This window comes from Micromys minutus, assembly GCF_963924665.1.
Source record: "Micromys minutus genome assembly, chromosome: 11".
Taxonomy (NCBI): Eukaryota; Metazoa; Chordata; class Mammalia; order Rodentia; family Muridae; genus Micromys; species Micromys minutus.
In genome coordinates, this window is record NC_137980.1 from 15,998,744 (window position 1) to 16,006,393 (window position 7,650).

A 7,650-nucleotide genomic window follows, 5' to 3' on the forward strand; every position below is an offset into this window, starting at 1 on the left:
TGGTGTTTGACTAATGATCACTTAGCATATTTTAAGTTTTGCACATGACAGCCTTTGGATTCGTGGCTTTGCAGTATTTAGACTGCATTGCATGCTCCATCTGCCTACACGTAGAGGGTCAGAAATAAGGACTATGCACATTTTTATTCTGTTTCAGAAGTTGCTTTTTTTTCATTAGAAATTATATAATTATACTTTCTATTCCTTAATAGATATGCAGTTTCATTTTTAAAATCTTTAAAGTAAGAGTGGCATACACTTCTGAAGGTGTAAATTAAGAATAACTCTCCAGGGAACTTTGTAAGACAAAAAATAATCAAGCAACCCAGCCATCTTCTGATTTCCCAAAAGATATTCTTCCATATCTGATTTGTTTTTAAGGGAAAAAAAAAAAAGGAGGGAGAGGGAATATTTTCAGGCTCTCCCTTTCTAATTTAATGCTTAGAATGTAAAGAGAACTTAAATTCCTTTAGAATGGCTATTGCCTGCCCTAATTCGCTGGAGAAGAGAGAAGAGACAGCTAAGATTCCTTCACTGTCACAATGTGTCCACGCATGCGCCGAAGTCTCACGGGCCGTTTTCTCCTAAAGCCACCATGTACCCTGAGAAGGTGAATGCTATTGGCTCCATTTTACAAATGGGAAACTGGGAAGACAGGAAAACAACGTGAAAGTGAGTTATTTTTAGAATTATCGTGAGAAATAGAAGCCGCATGTGCGTGCTTCATACCGGTCGTCCTTACGTTCCACACTGGTGTGTTTAGCTCTTTATACATTTTGGGAGAAAGTATCAGGGCGCCCGGGCTGGCCGCAAATTCACCGGAGTATGAGCGGTACCTGGAGCAGCTATTTCCCTATATTGATGCCTCAGGAAAACTCACCGTCCACTTTCCTCTTGGCATGTTGGTCCCCTGTCCATATTCTTCCTAGTCTCAGGACCCAGTACAGCCTCACACACAGGGTAGAAGCTACAGGATCTCACGGATATACAGGTGGACTTAGGTGGATTTCCAGGGAGAGAAAATCAGCAACCAAGAGGAATTTCTAAAGAAAAGATTATACTTACTGGAGGCACAGGGAGGAACTGAGAAAGAAAGGAAACCTCTGCCACTCTCGGGGGCCATGGTAGGTAAGAGAAGCTGGTGGTCTCTAGACAACCGGCAAAGATGAGTCTTAACATTTGGGATGAGGCATCCAGACTCCCAACCAAGAGGCAGAACTGAGGAAACCACAACCCCACGCTTTATCATCAGCATCAGGAGGTTCTCAGACCGTCTCTACCATGTGACTGCCCTTCACTCTCTCGAATGACACACCCCCTTTGATTTCTGGAAGCTTCATTCTACAAAACGTGCAAATGAAGCACCTGTAAGAGGCATCAGCAAGAGCTTCACTGGAGGCTGATAGTCCAAGGTCAGCCTGGGCAACAAACAGAGACCTCATGCGGATAAATAGAGGATAGTTTAATTTTTTTTTTTTTTTTTGAAACACACAAGGGAGACAGTGTTGAATATTTCTTGGTGTTTGTGGACGTTAAAAACAATTATAAAGTTATTTGACTTGAATATTAAATTTCATTCCCATGTAATGAGTTGCAGATGTTGTGTAATAAAATCGACAGGCAGCAATTAGATGGATGGCCCTGCAGCGTGTTATTGGTTTCATTAATTGAGAAATATCAAAGTGACAATCTGGAGTATTACTCCGACATGCCAGAAGATGTTTTGAGGGAAAATACAGAAAACAGCCAAATGGTTAAACCAGTAATAACTTCAGTGATATTTTAAAACTTACAATAACATGGGAATGTATGATAATGAATGGGGAAGGTGGGTGATCTATACAGCATAAAGTACAGAAATAAAGGTTGGTTTTTCAAAGCCTAAATTAGGGACTGAAGGGATGACTCAGTGATTATACACACTTGCTGTTCTTCCAAAAGATCCAAGGTTGGTTCCCAGCAGCCACATTGAGGAGCTTGAAACTGGGTACCCTCTAGCTTCAGATCCAAGGACATCTGCCATTAAGTGCACAGGCACACACAAGTGCAAACACATACAACTTAAAATAATAGAAACAAATCTTTCTATAGTTTTAAGTTAGAAAAGAAGGTAAATAAACAGGGTTGTATTTTTTCTTCTTTCACTTTCATTTACTTGCTTAGATTTACCCTAAATTGTGTGTGTGTGTGTGTGTGTGTGTGTGTGTGTGTGTGTATGTGTGTTTATTTGAGACACTCTGTAGCCCAGGATGGTTTGGAACTAACTATTTAGCCCAGGTGGACCATAAACTTCTAGCAATCTTCCTGAGCCACTGTGCTCACACACACACACACACACACACAGAGAGAGAGAGAGAGAGAGAGAGAGAGAGAGAGAGACAGACAGACAGACAGACAGACAGACAGACAGACAGAGAGACAGACAGATCTTTCTTAGGCTTTCAGTTGGAAAGTCTAAAATAAGTCTAAAATAAGCCACTGTTTTGGTTCTGGCTCAAATTAGATTTTGCCTGAGCCTGAAAGTCGTGCCTCCCCTCCCATATGGAACAAAACAGACATGTTAAAGTTCAAGTAAGAGAGCTGCACATGGTGGTACACACCTGTAATTTGAGCAGTAGGAGACAGAAGCAGGAGGAATACTAAAATTCAAGGCCAACCAGGGATACAGAGTGAGGGTAAGTCTCAAAAGAAACAAAAAAAGACTGATACTTATCAGAGAAGGGTGTGCTTGGCAGTTAGCATTTTTGCCAAGCAAAACTTAACAAAAAAAAAAAAAATCAAACTTAGGACACTGTAACACATGATCCTTTTAAACACTAGGATCATCAGCCCATGGTAAGTAGAGGACTAAAAATTACTCTGCTCCTGGCGCTGAACATCCTTCAAATTTTGTGTCTGTTTTTGATCAACAGGTACAAAACTTTTCGGAACGGCAATCCCTATCATAACTTTTAGGAATGCCTTTACTTAAGGTGTGACCTGGCCAAGCCACAAAGATCAAGCATGCAGTTTAGGTGGTGTGCTGAGGCTGTGTCATGTGGTATCCGTTGACTCAGAGACTGTTAGACAATCAATCGAGCTGCTAAATTGGGCCTGCAGAATACACTACCATTTTGGTCACACACCAGCATAGCAGGTCAGTGAGTTTATTATTCTATGGGAGAAGACCCTGAAGGCTTCATTCTTGGAACCCTTCCAGACTCCCTATTGGTCTCTTCTTTTGGCTGCTTTAGACTGAGGTCATGGCCCTGTTATAAATAGTAACCAGAACATAATAGCTGTCAGGAAATTCAATAAAATGTAGAAAATTATCAAACCTCTTTCCTTAGGAATCAACCCAATTTGCAGGTAATGTCAGAAGTGAGACCAGTCTTGGAACTAACTTCAAGCACATAGATAACCTATTGAACTACACATAGATAAGCTACTGAACAATGTGTCTAAATCTGGCCCTTCAAAGTTTGCCAGCCTCTATTTTAGCTCATTAAAGTATCTGTGCATTCAACAATCATGCTTGTATTCATAGCTGCCATAGTCTACCAGTCAAAAGGAACCTGTATACATATACATGTGTGTGTGTGTGTGTGTGTCTGTGTGTGTGTAACAGAGTAACTCAACATTTTGTGACAAAGCTGATGCTAGACACACATATGTATATATGCACATATGTACACATGTATGAAATTAATATGTGCACTCTCTCAGGCTTCTCCTTTCCATTTATATTTTTAATGCCTTTGAAGAGGTCTAACTTTCTGCCAATCAACTCAAGTTTCCTACAGTGTTAATGTAGAAAGCCAACAACCCCTCGGTGTGTGATTGGGACTATTAAATAATATAATAAGAATCCCGGCATACTAAAATATGTTTGAAAGGTCTCAAAAAATGCTGCAATTTTTTTTTTTCTAGGAAACAGAAGAAATCTATACCTTTGAAACTGTAAGTCAGCCCCAATTAAATGTTTGCTTTTATACAAGTTGCCTTGGTCATGGTGTCTTTTCACAGCAATAAAACCCTAACCAAGACACACCCCCTTCTCCAGTTTCCTCTCCTAGACTATTATGAAGTGTTTTACTCCAGCTATGTGCTCACTTATATTTCAGTTGTGGCTCTCCATTCAGCTGAGGGCCACTCAACGTTGTGACAACTTACTAATCTGACCCAGAGGAAAGGTGGAACAGGGAACCACACCTATTCTGTTTCAGCAGTGAGCAGAGGCCCATTCCCTCATTCCTCATACATAAAATAGGTAACATTTGCTTTACTACTTGAAAAATATTTCTTCTCCAATTTTCATATATGCATGTGTGCATGTGGTATGCACGTGAGTGCATGTATTCATGCTCAGGAGCACATGTGTAGCTCCAAGGTTTGCGCCAGGTGTCATCCTCCGCTCTACAGAACCTTGTCCTGACTTTGAGACAGTCTTCATACTTCTGAAGCAAGTGTCTGAGCAATTGAGCCATCTTCTCAATTTCCCATGGGAAATACTAAATGGGTAGTAGAGCTTATACAAATAGAAACCATAAAGTAGAAATTTACATATTTGCTCTACAGCCAATCAGCTCCTGCTGTGCACTGAGAATTTCCAAACACCCATCTCCCTTTCTACTCCTTAGTATGTCACACAGGTCTTCTACAACCCTGTGCAGAGCAGACGAGAAACTAGAGGACAGAATCCTCTGTCTCCCAGCCCCAGCCTTCTCTGTTTCCTTCTCCTTGTCAATTCCATCTTTGTCACCAGGAATTCCACTGTGGACTTCAAACATCCAGTTCTCAGCAGGCTGCAGTGATCCAGCAGCCTGTCTCTCAGTGTGCACTGGAAAGAAATTAGATCTACACATTTCCTCTGGCATGGTGCAGTCTCATGATTTCCTGTGGGGGAAGTCACTGAACAAAAAGCATCTCTCAGAAACAACTCTTAGTGACTCAGTAGGAGGATTCTCTGCTTGGCTCTGTAGTAGCCTCATCCCAGGAAGAATAATGCAATTCAGACCGCTAAACAAGGTCGGATAACTCAACCAGACACACAGTATTCACACAATAGCATGGCTTTAAAGTTCACAAAGGGCAGGAGAGATGGCTCAGCAGCTAAGTGTTGTAGTAAATATTAAAAAATATAAAATCGGTTTATTTCTTTGTCGGCCCTGAGGTTTCACTCCTCAGACCTGACCCTGATACAGAGCAGTGCGCACCTCTGGTGCAGGGTCTGAGCCACCACCATGGCCCAACTTGTCCGAGCAACTCCCTTCCCTGGTGGTTTACTACCGCCTGTTCTCTGCCTCTGTCCCAGGGTGTTGCTCTACCCCAAAATCCCACATAAATACAACCGTACAGCCTGATAGCTTTTCATACAGGTTTATATATTCAACTCTCAATCCACAAACCCTCTACACAACAAGATTGCATCAAATAGACAAAGATACAAACTGCCCTTCTATATGAGATATTAGACCTGCAAAATCCTTAATGTTCATAGCTTTTTAACACCAATCAATCCCACCTGGGTCTAGCTGGGAACCTCCACGTCGCCACGACGTCCACCCTCCGTCCTCTGACCTCTTAAACCTCTCAGCCCTCCCCACCTCCCTCTTCCTTTATTTTACTAATTAAAATGGGAAGGTTCAGATAAAGTCACCTCTTGAGTACTTTCAGACTGGGCAGCCCTTCTTGGGGAAGTGGAATTAACATTAAAATATGAACAGCTTCAGGACAATCTACAGTTAAGAGCATATGCTCCGCTTGGAGGAGCCCTAGGTTCGGTTCCAGCACAATTATCCATAACTTCAGTTTTAGGGAACCTGGTCTCAGTGGGCACTAAATCACCTACATGGCACACAGACAGACATGCAGGCAAAACACTCATACACATAAAATAAAGGCAAATTAATGTTCACAAAAGTAGAAAGTTGTCAGAAGTAACCATATCTTTGATTCTAGGCTGAAGAACAAATTCCAGTTCCCACAGATGCAAACACTGCTTCCCTCAGGCACAGGTTGCACCACAGGGTGTGGTATAGCTGTTGGGTGTTTTGTTGTTGTTGTTTGTTTGTTTGTTTGCTGTTATTGTCTGGTTGGTTGGGGTTTTTGGATTTTTGAGACAAGGTTTCTCTGTGTATCTGTAGCTATCCCAGAACTCACTGTGTAGACCAGGCTGGCTTCAAACTCACAGAGATCCACCTGGCCACTGGGATTGAAACTGTGTTCCACAACCGCCCAGCTCAGCTGTCATGTCTCTGCTGGGTTAGCTGTCCAGAAATCCAGAAACCCATCATTTCGGTAAAACCAGTTTCTGATGGTCTATTTAAATGCTGAATCCCTCTCCCTCCCTCTCCTGGGCAACGTTTTATTTTTATTTATCCTACAGTAGAAATGCACATCCACCCTCAAGTTGTTTGAAACCACAATCACATCAACATCACATGAGTTATTCAAATAAACAAACAGAACAGATGGATGGGGCCAACATACCAGAAAGCAGAGATTCCTGAGTATTAAGCATTGTTATCTTAGGAGCACAATTACTGTAGAGTGAACTATGTGAGGCCTGAGACATGCGTCTATTTTTATCTATGAAAGAGTTACTACAATATACATATTTGATTAATTTTTATAGAAAACCAGGACCAAGACTAAAATAATTTTTAAAAATATAAACGTGTTTTGGGGTTAATAAACTACTTCTTTTCTAATGCATTGATGTCTATAGCTTTTATTAATCCTAAGATTATTTTACAATTATTCTCAGAGATTCTTTTTTAATAATACTATTATAAATTCTTTGAGAATTTTACACAATGTATTTTGAACATCTTCACCTCCCTTCTCCAAGCCCCTCCCACAACCACTCTGTCTCCCACACCTTCCCATCCAACACTGAGTTTTCTCCTTTTTTTTCCTTCCACCTAGTCTAACCAATCTCAGGAATCATGTCTGCCCTAGTGTGTGGTCAGCCCACCAAAGGTCTCATCATTAAAGTATACTAACCTCTTTCTTTGTTTTTTTTCCCCATCAGCTACCAAATGCCAACAGACCCTCAGCTAGTGGTAGGGTTTCATAGCCACCATCTCCCCTGTGGTGGTTTGTATGTGAATGACCACTATAGGTCCATATATTTTAATGCTTGGTCCCCAGCTGATGGGACTCTTAGAGGAGTGGTCTTGTTGGGGGACATATGTCTCTGGAGGTAGGCTTTGAGATTTCAAAAGCCCATACCATTCCCAGTCAGGTTTCTGCTACTCTCTCTGCCTCATGCTTGTAGACCAAGATGTGAGCTCTCAGCTGCTGCTCCTGCACCATTCCTGCCTGCCTGCTGCCATGCTCCTTACCATAAAGGTCATGGACTCTAACACTCGGAAACTGTAAGCTCCAAATAAGCGCTTCTATAAGTTGCCTTGGCCACGGTGTCTTACAATAAAAAAACTAAGTCATAAATCACTCATACTAGGGTTTTATCAGGATTGAGCTTGTCCAGTCACTGTGAATCCATACCTGCAGCTGCCTCGTTGTGCCTAGGAGGCATTATTCCCTTGATGTTATCCACTGTCCGGCTCATACAGGCTCAGATGTGTATGTCCTGCTCAAGTTGAGCACTCCCCAGTCTCTGCGTCATTCTTAAGAGGGATGCTTTTTTCAAAAGTTGCTTTGATG